The following is a 16,470-nucleotide window of genomic DNA, read 5'->3' as shown; positions in this document are numbered from 1 at the left end:
TCAGAGTGCTGAAAGATGCATGGAATATGATATAGCCTATATGGATAATCTTGACTCTAATCTGACTGCTAACTACCACAATTTACAAAGGGTGAGTGACAGATTGCATCCCAGATGTCCTATGGATTTTGAATAGCTGCCAATGCTCATATATCGTTCATAAGAATCACGCCGGATGTGATTCAAATAATATCGTCTACATATAGGCTAGTTGTCGTTATAGTTGTGGTGTGGACCCTGCCATCCATTTGAGAACGATTTTTAAACAACATCAATGTAAATGTGCTATACAAATAAACTTTGATTTGATTTGATTTGATGATTTGATAGAGGGCCAGCATGGGCCCACACATGGCCTGGTGGCCAAAGACAGTGCACATGTAGGTGTTGGTCTTTACTACATTGGTCCTGTAATGATTTCTATCCCAGCCTACATGGATTCATAATGAGGGAAAAACAAATAGGTGTTGATGTCCGGGGGGAAAACAAACAACATTCTCTTGCAAAGAGTAAACAGAAGCGAGAGCTCCCTTTCTCATGATAGAGAGATGATAAAGGGAGAAATCTTCCAGTGTTCCAGGGTTTAGTGTTTGCACCTTTCCATGGGTGGATAACATGTTATCTCTCTTGGATACAGCTCTGTGTGTGCCTTTCAAAACAGTGTAATCACTTTACCTTACAAAAATATGCTGATATGAATTTCCATTGTTTGCAGTGGGAAAATAATTGCGATACGGTTCAACTTGAACCAAAACCATAACTGGTGAGGTAGATAAGATCCCAGGCTATTGTTAGCCGTGGAACTGTACACAGCCCCACACAACGTATACCTTTTCCCATGAGTTGAAAAGAATCGACACCTTCCAAACTCCTAAACGAGAGGGACATTGTTCTGTGAATGCCTTCGGGGAGAGCTTTCTGTCGCTGATGGTATTGATGTTGACAGCCTAGGAGAGCAACTGGGAACTCTGGAGGCCATAGTGTCACCCAAACCCCAATATTTATCAACCACGTGAAACCAGTCCTTCTCAACCTGTGGCCCGGGGGCCCACTGGTAGACCGCAAGGGGTTTTGCAAGTGGGCCCCCAAATATCTTTCTTTGTGATACCGACAAAAATCCAAGTTGAAACACAATCAATTGATTGATCATTGAAATAAACTGAAAATGCATGCTGCCCACCCATCTGACCACTTATCGGCAAACACTTAGATCGAGAACGCTGATATTTTCAACTGGGCCCTGATCCAGAAAAGGTTGAAAAACCCTGATTTGAACCCAAGGCTTCATGGGGTATGTATAGACTGATAGAAAATAAGCAATGTTTTTAATCCTTCATTGACCGGGGCCTTCTGAACTTGGTCCCCTCCCGTTTCCCCTCCACACCAAATCTCAAAACAATATTTTGGTTGAATTTGCACATTATGTGTAAGCATTAACATGGCATCTTTGAAACCGTTCACATCTTTCAACCCTATATCCTTTAATCTGTATAGGACTATTAATCCTAAATTGCATACATTGAGCATTCTAATCTCCCTCTAAAGCATATTTTTTCCTCTTATTGGTTGCATGTGGTGGGGGAAGGTCGGCTCAAAGTTCCATCTCGCAGAGCTTGACAAAAAAAAATGGAATAGCATGACAAAGGAGGTAAGTGAGAGAGAGAAAAAGCGAGAAGGCTTCACCGCAGAACAGGAGAAAGCATGTTGAGTGATGGCGTATAGCATCTTAGAGGCATAATGCTTCCCGCGGATCACTTAACAGCGATATTTGAACTACTTAGCCATCTACCACTTAAACAACATATCACTGGATTCAGTTCCATCTCCTTAACGGGAGGGCAGCCATCCACTTTGCAGCTCGCTCTGAGCGCACACAGCGCACTATCCATGACGTAATACAAGCATAGGTGGGCGGTAAAATAGATTAGATAATTTCATTATTGATTCACCACAAAATTCTTAAGTTACTTTTAGAGCTCCTGAGCCCATATCTGAGAGGCCCAACGATCGCACAATGCCATTATGTTCCTCCTTGCTGGGGCCTTTTTAACGTCTTCTGGCATCATTTCTGAGAATTCGCCGGCAAATAGACGGAAAATGATGCGTTTATGGTTGAAAAGTGAGTCGGGCGGACCACTGGATTAGCCCCGGTATCTCTCCATCAATGACACCTGGAGTCCACATTTACTTATTGTGCTTTGCTTACACCGCTGCATTGAGCAAGGTGCATTTGGACGTGGTTGATAAAGTACTCAACCCCAGTACTTCAGCCAGATACTCCTGGTCAAGTATTACTACGCTGCAAGCAAAAGTTGAATCTGTCATTTACTTAAAGTACTGGAGTACTCAAAATGACGTATTACAAAGTACATTTTCCTTTCAAATCAATGCATTGCTGTATTGAGAGATTTCCCTGAAATAAATAAATACGGCCGCACCGCCCACGCTCCCGAACTGCGCGAGCACACACACACACACACCATCACACACACACACACCATCATAATAAATACATTGTCTGTGCTGTTTTATCAATATCAATTAAAGGACCACTTCACCCCTTTCTTCATAGAATTGGTCCTCACTAATGATCATGAAAAGAATACCACCATTTATTTTCTATACGTGGTCTGTGTCTATTAGGAGGGCTGTGGGCAGTTCAGAAACCCGTCCACCATGCAGTGACTTAAGCAGATCTTTTTTTAAACAAGATAAAAAAAAAAGACTGTTTAGATTTTTAATATCGTGAGAACGATGGCTTCCATTATCGCAATAGAAAGCCTGCAGTTTCTATTAGCTTGGATTCCCCATCGATGATGGACGGGTTTCTGAACTGCCCACATGAGACACCGACCGAGTAGACAAAAAGGGTGGCGTTTTATCATGAACGTTACATTAGTGAGGACCAAAATACGAAGATAGGTTGAAAAGTGGTGACGTGGTCGTTTAACAACAGCTTTTGACTATATAATAACCATTTCATCCATTGGGACACAGCTTATCGTTTTATTTGATGCTGAGACACAGCCAAGAGAATGGCTCATTTGATTGGTGTGCCATTTTACAACAGTACAATGTCATTTTTGGTTGTTAAATTGTGAAGGATTCATTAGAGTGCAGTGGTTGTATTCGGTCTCCCTGTTCTTCTATTGAGACATTTACATCCCGTTGTCTAGGTTGGACACGACCTTTGACACCACCCTGTTTCTGGTGTGATATGAATTGCAGTGGTGTAAAGTAACCAAATACATTTCACACCTTTTAATGCGTTATAAATCATTATAAGAAGTTACGGTCCTTGTCGATGTTTGTTTACACTAACCTTTGAAAAATTACGGCCTCTTAATTGTACCTCCATTTCATGAGAATCCTGCTGAAAATAGTCCCATCGTTATCGAGTCGAACCATAATCCACCGTTGTGATGCCGAATATATATGTATATTTAAACCCAGAACTATCGCAGCTGAGCTTGTAGATCAGCTATTTTTGCCTAAAGTTCGCACTGAGAATATACTGTATGCCGCCGGGGTTCAAGTGGTTAATATGTTGCTGACGAGGCAAATCTTTTGATACCCGTCCCAATCCCTTATAGTGCTGAGCTGGCACTCATTGTTTACACAGGAAGCGATATCCCAATGCGTTTAACAGTGTAAAACGATCACTCTTTTTCTCCTTTCTTCCTCAACAACAACAACACATGAGCGATGCACACAGAGTGGCTCAGTTTACCTGCAAAGCTTTATTCTTCCCCATCACAATCGGTGGTGATCAAAGTATTTACTCAAATATATAGTTAGAGTATCCAAATGTACAAATGACAAAAGTGCATTTTCATTTTCATTTGAATGCACTGCTGTAGTGGACATTTAGAACGTTTCCAAGAAAAGGAAAACAATCCGAACCTCCTCTCTGTCCGACTCCGTTGTGAGCGCCATGCGTGCCATTAGTGGATGACTGGAAAGTGGTTCTCAACCTGCGTGTCATGATTTTCAACAGATGACAGTGAAGTGATAATTTAAGGACTTTTTAGTATCTCAAAGAAAGAAAGAAAGCACAGTCAGAAAAGAAAAAGACCGTTATTGCATCAAAAGTAATCAACAAACCCTACTATAAAAATCACACCCGTGTGAAGAGAGTCGTGCAACTTCGTGTGGGGGTCCTCCGAAACATCCAGACCCCCAGGAACACGCCCAGGGGGTCGGGCCGCTTCCGGTGAGCCGCCCCGCATCCGAAACGGTTGAGAAATAACAGAGTTAAAGGACAACTTTATTTTTTTTCAACCAAGGTTCATGTTTTAGGTTGTTATTAGAGAAAGTAAAAGATGAGTGTTCATTTTCTTTCATTTGCTGCTTTCTTTCGTTTTGGGGATTTTAGCAGTTTCTGACAGGGGGGCGGGGGCATTCGAGCATGGGGCTAAATATGTATTTTTTTACAAAATATTATGGCGATTTATTATTTTATTATTTACTATAGTCCTACTAGACCCCAAGAAATTACATCTGGCCACAAAAGATCACAGGATCTATTGAATGTGACAAACTGACATATTGAGCCTATACACACAGTATAAGCCTTCCCCCAGTAGGCTACCTTCACATTCAGTAGATCCTGTGATCTTCTGTGGCCAGATGTCATTTCCTGGGGTTTATTAGGACTATAGTAAACAATACAAAAATAAATCACCATAAAATTGTGTAAAAAAATACATATTTAGTCCCATGCTCGAATGCCCCCGCCCCCCTGTCAGAAAGAGCTAAAATCCCTAAAACTAAAGAAAGCAGCAAATGAAAAAAAAAATAACACTAATCTTTTACTTTCTCTAATGACAACCTAAAACATGAACCTTGGTTGAAAAAAACTAAAGTTGTCCTTTAACTGTATAGGCCAAGTTGTCAAATGGTGCAGTTACAAGCTCACAAGACCTTGTGTTATATGATCTATTTTCACAATATATAAACATTGTGAAAATAACAATGTGGAACAGAGTCAAACTAAATGCAATGCCTCAACTCCTACAGTACATTCCAAGTGCTTGTCGGGGGTCCCCAGTTCAAATATGGCCAATGTGGCTGTGATTGTGCTTTTAGATCAGCTATTTTTGAACAATTTTGAAAGTTGAATAACCGCAGCATATAATTGCCGATACCAATGTTGTTATTTAGAGTAGTAGTCATCGATGAAGTAAGGCATTTTTAAAGAGGTCCATATTCACACGCGTGATCAGGGGGTTGCTTGTGAGAATGCGGCGTATAGTAAGGCTGTGACCTTGGTCGTTCAGCGTGCACACAGGACCACAGCTAGTGGCAGCTGTCTGGCATTGTGCTATCCATCCTCTCTCCGCGTTTTCAGGGCAGATATAGAGTGATTCTAATGGATTCCACTGGGTTTTGTGTCGTTGCCATTCAAGCCTCGGTGAAAAGCCAGTGCGCGCTGAGGGACAATTCAAGTAAGAATGCGGCATCGCCGAATACCAGTTGCTTTTGAGTGGCCAAACGTATGTGCGCTCCCCATTCACCTGACCCCCTCCATTCAGAGGGAGCTTTCACATCCATTTTGCCGGCATATCTGGACTTTTTTATTTTCTTTCTTGCTTCGACATATAGGATGTCATATACAGGAAGTGCATTGTCTGTATTCTCAGATGGAGCGGCGAACTCTGCAATGGAGAGTTATTTATCACAGAGTAAATGTGCAGGAGAGTGCACCAGTTCATCCCCGATGTTTTGTGTAATATTATAATGTACATCTCGTTGCTGTCAGGTGGAAACCTTGTATGTCCAAAACCGTTACTTTTAAACTAATGGAGAAAAAGGAACATGGGGTTCCAATGGATCCAAATCATAGACTGTAAAAAATATGGACAAAGCGTTCCCCGGGTCTAACATGTACGTAAAATGAAGCCTGTAATTCCTTGCACTGTAAGTCGCCACAATTTCTAGATCCATTTGGGCCCAGCTGGCCATTGGCTGGCTCCGTTTGGGCCCAGACGAGGCGGGACTTCCCCCCTTACTCTTCGTTGATTTTTATTTTGACTGAACGGGGGGTGGCTCCCGTTCATAGACTGTAACGGTAGCCACGCCCCTCAGAACATACGCGACTTTATGGTAATTTTTTTAATAAATGGGACCATCATTTTCCAAAAATAATATTATGACATGAGAAATTAGACTTTAAACTAGTGACTGGAAGCAGAAAGTATTCATGACCATCCATGTTTATTAAGGTAATACAGTCTAGGTGAAGTTGGGCCCAAATACATGGGCCTCTATGGAGCTATGGGTTTTTTTGGGCCCAATGACAGCGCCACAACAGGCCATTATATGAACTTTCAGGAAGTCCCGATTTCCTTAGTGGCTTCACGAAATATCTGTCTGACTGCCCCCCTGATCCAAATGTTGTTATTAATGAATCCCAAGCTCTTGTTAATACTTTTCAATATTTGGTTCAATATTTATGGCACCCCACAGAACCATTTTCAACCTGGCCTCACTTTTTGGGCATGCCAAAGCATGGGGCGAACCCCCCCCCCCCCCCGATATTGCGTAGAATAAGAACTGTGATACAAAAATATGCAAATGCGCAAGCGGGTTTGAAGCATCAACTGGCGGCAAATTCATTACATACCTTTTACTGTACAAGTCCTCATACTAAAGTTTTCAAGTAATTTGTCTCACTCGCTTTCATTGATGTGCCGCATATATACTGTAGACATGTTTTATTTTAGTGTTTTTCTTCTTTTTGTTTACAGTCAGTTTTTTCTCATTTTTTGCCTGCCTCTACGTGGAATGCTCTGTAAAGCACTTTGGTTTGACCTTGGTTGTTGGAAATGTGCTATACAAATAATGATTGATTTGATCATAATTAGCAGCATGTTCGTGTGCAGCGGATTGCTGTGTATGACACATGCACATTTGATTGATCTCGCTGCAGGATCAATCAAATTTGACCATGCACATTTGACACATGCGCATATGACGGTTATCTGTAGATGGCTTATGCGGCTCGTGACTGGCCTTATCATATTGAAAATGTTTCTTTGCAGACCTTTAAGATTTGTATTTGTACAGCCCTGATACGCAGTGAGAGGGCGGGGGTGTTCAGGTTTTTTGTTACAATAAATATAATTCTCCTCACCGGGGGACTGTGAGGGTGCCACGCTGACACGTGTGTGTGTGTGTGTGTGTGTGTGTGTGTGTGTGTGACTGTGTGTGTGTGTGTGTGTGTGTGTGTGTGTGTGTGTGTGTGTGTGTGCATCTCATGATCTCAGTGACCCCGCGAGCTGCAGAGTGCATGGCCTATATATATACTGTACAGTATGTGTCTTTTTTCTACTGTTGGAGCCGGCGTGGTGGAGCTCAACCTCCACTGACACCAAAAATAGCTAGTGGCTCTACCAGCATCGCCTCACAGTGCAGGCTGGGAACCTTGTATGTCCAAAACTCTTACTTTTTGCAGGAAAATAGGAAGAAGAACCTGTGCTCCTATAATGCGCTTGGTCCAGGACCCAGGACCCATTTGTGTGGCACAGACTGATTTGTATGGGTCACAACTCCACAAAATCCCATTTTCTTTCACGTTTAAAGAAATAAAATAGGTGTGCATTGGCACTGCCCTCACGATTCAATTCGATCACGATTCCACAGCTAACACGTCGATTTGATTCTACAACAGTGATAGGTTACCACGCATTCTGAAGTTTATTACACGGACAGAGTAATATAATAGGACAGTAGATATATGACGTCACTAGTAGATTATGGAAACTATTATAAGAACATAATTAGCAGGAACACGCTTCCATCTCATATCGTACGTACAGTCAGTCTGATACAGTAGTAGACAATCATCATGTCATGGTTATCAATGTGCTTATGCAGCTAAATCACAACAGCGATGCATCACACTTTTCTGCACAACATGGCAAGTCAATGCAAGCAGTCAGGTATACTGAACAACATATTTCATTTAGAATTATATTATATATTGAATACAGAGCAGGATGCATCCAAATTAGTATTATTATACTATACTTATATGTATCCAAGACATTATAAAACCAATGTTATTCATTAAACTATCTTATAAATTATATCCTCTCTGGTGTACATACACAAAGACACACCCTGTATTTAGTTCTCACACGCACGCACGCACACACACACACCTGGGGCCTGTCATAGTATGTGAGGTGCAGAATAAACAAATACACTAACACACCAAAGCATTTGTCTACAATCACAGAGCAGCAAGTGCTTTTCAACTGGGGGGGCTGGGGGCAATAAAGAGAACATTTCTTTCTGACAAGGCAGCACAACCTTCTATCAATGTCTGTCAGTATCTGTACACCGCACTGATGTAGTGATGTTTCAGAGCGTACACAACTTTAGTTGCGTTCATGTAACATAACGTTGAACATCGTGTGATAGGGCAAATGTCTAGAATTGAAAAATATGTTTAGATAGCGATTTTCACTTATTTTGTGCGCCACCCTTTTATGACTAAATAGGGCATTAAAAAAAAAAAAAAAAAAAAAAAAACCCAGTTGAAATATGGAGTTATGTGGTTTCTGACCTGATAGCGACGACGATAGAACATCAAAAATCTGGGGGGGGAATTGCCATGAGAGAGAGAGAGAGAGAGAGAGAGAGAGAGAGAGAGACAGAGATATGCACAATGGTCAGAATACAGGCTTGAATACTTAAGTGGACGGCAGGGGTGGGGAGTGGAGGGGGGAAATAGGGATGGGAGTGTGGCTAGGTGGTGTGCGTGCATGTGTGTGTGTGTGTGTGTGTGTGTGTGTGTGTGGGGGGGGGGGGGGTACTCTTCAGTATCCATTCAAGCCCCCATCTCTGACATATTCCATCATGGCCTTGAAGTCTTTCTATAGAGAGTGGATGTGCTCTCTCTCTCTCCGGAGCCTTTGTTTACGGATCGTGTGTTGTTTACTATGAAGAAGACCCCTCTAGGCACCCGCCCTGAAGAGCTCTGCCGTGGGCACCAAGATGTTTTATCTGTTGTCAGGACTGGAGGCCCCTGTGCTTCAATTAAATTAATGGCATCCATTCAGCCTAGCCTCTCGTCCAACTCTCTCTCTCTCTCTCTTTTCCCTTTCAGGGCTTGGCCTGCAGCGCAGAAACGGAATACATTAAAAGAAAAAGATCTTAGAGCGGAGCTACAAGATGGTACATCATAGCTCTCTCTCTCTCTCTCTCTCTCTCTCTCTCTCTCTCTCTCTCTCTCCCAAATTAAATAATCAATGAGCATTTTCTAAATGATTTAATAGCACAGGCAGACTCTTCACATACTAGAGCATGTCTGAAATAAGTGTCAGAGCTGAAATCGACATGTAAATATGAAATAAATGCCCAAACATGTAGCTAGGTGTAATGTTAGAGACCACAGAAGTGAACCTTTCAAGCCTGTTTTCTCAACTCGCTGTTTTCTGCAAGACATTACTCTATAAGGCATATCTCCAAAACTGGTGGGTCAAACTGAACAACCAATGTCAATTTGAAGCTATAATTCCCTGCTTTCATATGACATGAAAAAAAACGAAAATTCAAAAAAATCCAATGGCAGTCCCTCAGTCAAATTTAGTCACAAATGTTTGGATGATCAAACGTCATCTGAAACCATTTCTGGGAGTTTATCACAGTAATGTGTCACATGGACGGCAGGCTGGGGAGCCCTTCAAAACAAGGGCTGTGGTGCATTTGTACAGTGCAGTGTCTCACGTTCAGATAAGACAACATTCATCAGTCATAACTAACTGTGCAAACAACATGCTTCAAGCGCCGTTCGCTATCGACAGTACTTGAGTCAAGTTAAAAAAAATACATCACTCAGCTACAAGTGGCTCTGTCACATTTGTACTTAATGTACTGGGTAATTATTTGCTTTCAAAAATGCGTAAGTATTAAAAAGTGCATGCATGCCTTTTAAAAGGGGACATTGCCCATAAGTCTGACATCCCGTTAGTCTGACCTACGTGGCCGGTTAAGACCGAGGTTAGGTTTAGCGACCTACGTGGCCGGTTAAGACTGAGGTTAGGTTTAGCGACCTACATGGCCGGTTAAGACTGAGGCATGGCCGGTTACGACTGAGGTTACGTAGGTTTAGTTACCTACGTGGCCGGTTAAGACTGAGGTTAGGTTTAGCGACCTACGTGGCCGGTTAAGACTGAGGCATGGCCGGTTACGACTGAGGTTAGGTTAAGCGACCTATGTGGCCGGTTAAGACTGAGGTTAGGGTTAGCTACACACATGGCTGGTTAAGACTGAGGTTATAGGGTTAGCTACCTACGTGGCCGGTTAAGACTGAGGTTAGGGTTAGCTACCTACGTGGCCGGTTATAAGACTGATGTTAGGGTTAGCTATGTACGATCATTTTAGACTGAGGTTATGGTTAGGGTTTGGGATGGTGTTAGCAATCGGTCGGACTAACGGGAGGTCGTAACAATGACATGTTACCTTTTAAAATATTTCAAAACAACAAATGTCAAATACATTTTACTACAATTTCACAATTTGCACCCAACAAAAGCCTGTTACAAAGATTGTCACAAAAAAGGAACAACGTGATCCGAGGTAATGAAATAAAATTGCCAATCTGCTCACAACGCATTGCATGCATTTGTTTCCGATGTTCTTTTGTTGGTTCACTCACTGTGTTTGGTTATGGCTTTCCTCTAGCTCCAGTTAGCTCATAACATTAGATCCTGTTGCCACTCGCTCTCTTGCGGTGTTCAAAGTATGGGTTCATTTATGGCGTCCAGACTATGGGTTTTATGGGTAAGCCCATTGGCTTAGATGCAGTCTAGAGGCAGCCAATCACGAAAAAGTGTTGTGCATTACGGTTGTCTTTACGGTCGTCAGTAGTGGTGCGTGTGAATGTAGTCCAGGCGCTTTTCAAGCACCTGGCAATAAAAAGACTAGACGGGTTTAATTCATGATGTACTTTTCCCCCCCTTACTAGAAATGTAGGCTTAGTGGAGTATAATATACAAGTATACAAAAATACAGATATAAAAAATATACAACATTAAAATTGACCACATTGGTACCCTTGAGTAGTTTTAAAACCTTGGTGAGCATACAGACCCCACAATATGTAACAGTTTTTAGATCGTTTTGAAATGTGTCTTAGCTTTTTATTTGTAAACCTAATTATTTTTTTCTTTTCCTGATCTTCTGATGTATTGTGATGTTTTTCTATATGATATTGTATTACTCGACAACACTGAAAATGAGTTTAATTACTCAGTGTCATTTCAAGAATAAATAAAACGTCAATGAATATTCTTAACAGTACCGTCTTATTTACTGTCTGTCCACCACTGGCGTTCACTATCGTTGCTTGATTTATTGAATAGTTCATTGAACATAAATGTAAAAACAGCAACAGAATACAGTCAAACACTCAGTTCAAAAGGGATATAGCACAAAAAGAAAGTCCTTGCGGTCTTGTTTCCATTTAGGCCCTATATGCAATCAATTCATAGACATGACATGAATAATAACAACAAAATTCAACCTCATCATACCGGACAGGCAGCCATGAATGTTATCACGCCGCACAAAGAGGCCCTTTGACACCTTTTGGAGTCCTACACACGTCTCAGTGCCGCTGCCCAAACAAAATGCTACAACCACCGTGAGACACAAAGCATGAGAAATTATAGGCTACCGTATCCGATTATTCCCACAGCTCAAGATAAGGTGTCCGATAAGTAACCAAAATATATGTAAGTATCTTTAATAAGTTACAGGGTATGAGATTGCAGGAAAAAAAGCGTCTGTATTGGTTAATCATTCATTTTTGGGTTTGATATCTTGTTGTTAATCTTCCCTTGCATGGGAACTGATATTTCAATGATATGAACTATACACATGGATATCGTTAGAGCTCAAACAATGCCAGAATTATGGTCTTGATGCAAAATATAATTTAAAGGAATACAAACGTAGATTTGATTAAAGTTATTTATTTATTTTGTATTAATATTAATATTATTATTATTATTATTATATTTTTTCTAGGGCCGGGACTAATTGCGATTAATTACGATTAATTAACTACAGAAAAATTAATGCATTAAAAAAATTAACGCATTTTAATCGCACTATTTTTTTCACTGCGGAACGTTGTCACTGGACAGTTTTCAGACGGACCTGCGCACCAAGTGTCCGTGTCCTCTTCAGACAATAACACCACCAGAAACCGCAGACAGTTCACCAGACTGGGGGAAGCCGCTGAGATCACTTTGCTTGTCCCCGTGGATTGGAAATAGGATTTAAAGTTGTGTGAAATTATTCAATAAAGAATTATTACCCCTATTACTACAAAAACAATGTTTTATTGCTTAAACTTATGTATTCACTATTCATTGATTCACTAGTATACCAAAATCCATTTGAAAAAATTGCTTTCTCACTGTTCTCGGGTCAAATAATGATATGCGATTAAAATGCGATTAATCTAGATTAATTAATCGCAAAGCCTCTGATTAATTAGATTAATTTTTTCATTTGGTCTGCTCATTTATTTGTGTCCTCACTTCCCATTTCACTTGTTAGGGCCCTATTGAAATGCAAACCGTTTATTTGGTCCCGAGTACTGCACCAGTGCGAAGCTCAATTGAAAGTGTTTACCTTGCAAACACATCAAAATAATGTCCTTGTGTCTGAAAATTGGTACGCACCTGTAAGTCGATGAAATGTTATCAAAAGAGAGAGTTTTCGGAAAATGCCGTAAACCACTGCGACGCATCAAACTCCAATGTCACACCGCCAAACCGGAAGTGAAAATATCCGATGAACAAGGACAAGTCCTTCCTTTTGTTTATGTTAAGTTTTGAGCTTTTGAGCCCTGAGGCAGCTCCAGATAGCACCGACGGTCGGTGGCGGAACAAGTCTGAAAGCGTCTGAAAGAGTCTCCTGCCGAAAAGGTCCCGTCGATTGCCGGCAATATCGCTGTGCTGTGTTATTATCTGTGAGCCTTCGAGAAGGGACGGGTTGCCACGATAATAAATAATATGCATACTAAATGACTGCATGCAAAAGCCCAACCCTACTGTTTACACGCTAAAAAAAACAGCCACACACATTTGGACACTTTTGGCCGAATCTAGCCCAAGGAGTGATCTTTGTGCAAAACTAATGAATGGGTTCAGAATCATGAAAACACCCTAGTTTGAAATTTTGCATTTTTTGCCTTATATAGGTCGTTATTGGTAGCCCAACTTTTGACCTGAAAAAAATTATGTTCCACTAAATCCATGAAGGGAAACTTTTAATATACAGTATGATGTAGGTATTAGGACCAATACAAACTATATTGCATTACTATTGCCATGAATTTTGGGTCACATCCCTTGTTAGCTTAGATTGACTGGCCGATCAGGGCTGTTTGCTCATATCTCGATCTGGATGGCATACATATCAACGTAACCTTTGAAGAAGCACCTGTCTATTTATCGTCGTTCCGTTCCATGAAAATCCACCTTAATTAAAATGGTGCGATGGTTTGATATACTGTAGTGTTCGAAAATCATCTACCGCTCCAACAAGCGAGGAAGCGAGGAACAGGGAAGCACAGGGCGGAGCCAATGCGCCCCCATAGACTAACACCTTACACCTCAGTTTCCCAGAAGCCCTAGGTTATTTTTTACCTGCCACGGGTTACTTACTTGTAACCTGTACCATGGGTTAGTTGTAACCCACCACAGGTTAGTTTTAACCTGCAGCACGGGTTAGTTGTAACCGGCAGTGCATGTCGGGGATGTGACGGTGTTGTCGAACTAATGTCAGTTGGACTGTTAGAACTCTATGTCTAACGTATGCATATATGCACCCCGTCCTCCCGGTGGGGGCTCCTCACTGGCAAGTGAGTCAGTAGGATACAACAGCAGTGACAACACAGAAATGTGTGTGGGGAAGAATAAGAATTGGCATTTATAACTACTAAATTGGGGAGAAAAAGGGGGCAAAAAGCACAACAAAAGAGCCATTTACATGTGCTAAATTATAAGGTAGGGACAATAATGTATGTGTGGCTGCTGGCCATCGGTGACACAGTGGATGAACAGTGATGATCACATCAATCCACAAAGACTCCAATTACAATTACATTCCTCCTTCTGAGACCCACGGCGTTGCATCCCTAATCGTAGCCGGGGATCCCACCTATGAATGGTACAGACATGAAAATTACCCACCAGCTGTCAGGGGGAGAAATTACCGGCATGGAATGTCTCATAGCTTTATCATCGCTGTCCAGATTGGAAACCTTGTATATCCAAAACGGTTCCCGGACGCATCCGATTTAGTTCATTTTTATACTTTTGATTGTTGCGTGACCGAAGAGTTCACAACAACGCGGCATATTGCGAAAGTAGACGATCTACAAGATCTCGATGTGGCACAATACTGCGGTGTGAACTTTTAGATCATCTACTTTTTGGACAGCTACTTTTGTGCGTTACTCTTGTACGATGAAGTAGGGGATTAATTAACAAATATTTAAATTGTTGAAATACAGAGACATGAGGTTTCTGCAACGATATACAGTATATTCTCCTTCTGTCCTCTTTGCATGCTGATGTTACACCCTTCTGCTGAGTAAATGCACAGAAAAAACGTCATGTGAATTGACCATCTATAGGGATGATTATGATCTACAACTACGCCATGGGTCTTCAGCAAGGGGGTCCTCAGAGTTACTACAAGGGGGAAATCAATTGTTTGTGACAAGACTTTTTATTTATTTAGATTGAACACTTCAGCCTAGCATCCTATTCCGTGGGGAACATTTTCCAAAATGATCGCCTATTTTCGTCATGACAATGAACACAATGTATTGGGCCGATCAAATCATTTATAAGAAGAAAAACAAAACAAATAGTGTTGTCTCCTGCCTTTATTTTCTTCTTTCTAATGATTTGATCGTCCCAAAATATTGTATTCATTGTCATGATTTGTCACAGCTTAACCGTCTTTAAATAAATACTTAAAGAAAATCCTATGGGAGAAATGCATTGCATTTCATTTCCTGGGCCACTCGTCGTTCTGAAAGGGGGAGGGACTGCGACGCTCTATAGGGGAAACGGAGCAAACCAAAGTACAGAATCAAATGTCAAGTTTACTAAACTGTTGAGGGTTCCAACATAGTAAAGATCTAAATCTGATCTGCAACACAATTTCAAACACTATGTAAACACTCAAGCGTAAACACTTTGAGAGTTCTGACTGGGTGTCGTGTCGGCACAAACACCTGACATGGGATACACTTATCTGCCTGACAAGCTTCACCAGGCAGGCACCGTATAATTCTCCCATCAATTATCACCATCATCTGTAATTCAAAACAGCCCACGTCTTTTTTTTTCAGACGGATTTATAAACACTAAACAAATGGCAACACAAACTATCATGTTCTATCATGTTGAAGTGATGGGGACGGCTCTTTCACACTGACACACTGACAGAGGGCTGCTTCGGGTTCCTGGGGGACTGTATCATCTCTGTCGGACATAAACCTTGTATCGCTATACGTCCATGTTGTATGTTTTTTTACATGTAAATTGATTTTCGATTGGGCCTTTTGACTCAAACGCTTTCAGCTTTCAGGAAGAAACCAAAAATACACAGGGAAGACATATTTGAAACCACACCTGGGGGTCTATTAGAGTAACGTTAACTCTCAACAGATGTAACGTTAACGTTAAATCTGTACAGTATGCTCTTCTATTGAGATGTTTAGATTGTGTCAAAGTTAATGTCTCCCCTAGACACAGGATCTGACACTGGCAAGCAATAGTACCTGAATTGTAAACATGTCAGCACTTGTTCAGGAAACCAGTTTCAAATCCAGGGTAAGATTTTACATATAGCTTTAGGTCAGATTGTGGGTTTTATGAATCAATCAAGATCAATGAAGAGTATTAAAAGGGACTTGGGACTAAAATAATAACTACATTGGATCTCTTGGAACACAGCTAACTAGTTCATGTTCCGTTTTCTGAAAAGTAACAATCGGTGCGTTAGGACATTGGTTCCAAAGTCGGGTTCTCAAAGTGAGGAACCTCCAGGGGTCCGTTCCAGGGGGTTCCCAACTAAAGTACTGTATAGTTTACATAGCATCAATCATAACCATTGTAATCATGTTATCCATGTTGGTTATTAAAATGAATTGAAGATCTATAACCTTGTACATCTGCAATGTTTGGCCATTCAAAAATAATAATAATGAAACGTTTTGAATAATTTCACATTTTTAAATCATATAAATCTCCTCTTCTGGGGGCGGTCCCTGGCACACATTTTCAGATGGGGGTTCAATATATGTCAAACTGTGGGGGTTCTTGGCCCGAAAAGGTTTGACACTTCATGTGTTTAGGACCCAAAATCCACATTACTGTATGTGTATGACGGCTGCAGTTAGTGATACGGTTGACTTTCACGTGTTAAAAG

The sequence above is a fragment of the Protomyctophum parallelum genome, assembly GCF_964188405.1.
Source record: "Protomyctophum parallelum genome assembly, chromosome: 15".
NCBI lineage: Eukaryota > Metazoa > Chordata > Actinopteri > Myctophiformes > Myctophidae > Protomyctophum > Protomyctophum parallelum.
Note: the sequence above shows the minus strand (reverse complement) of the source record.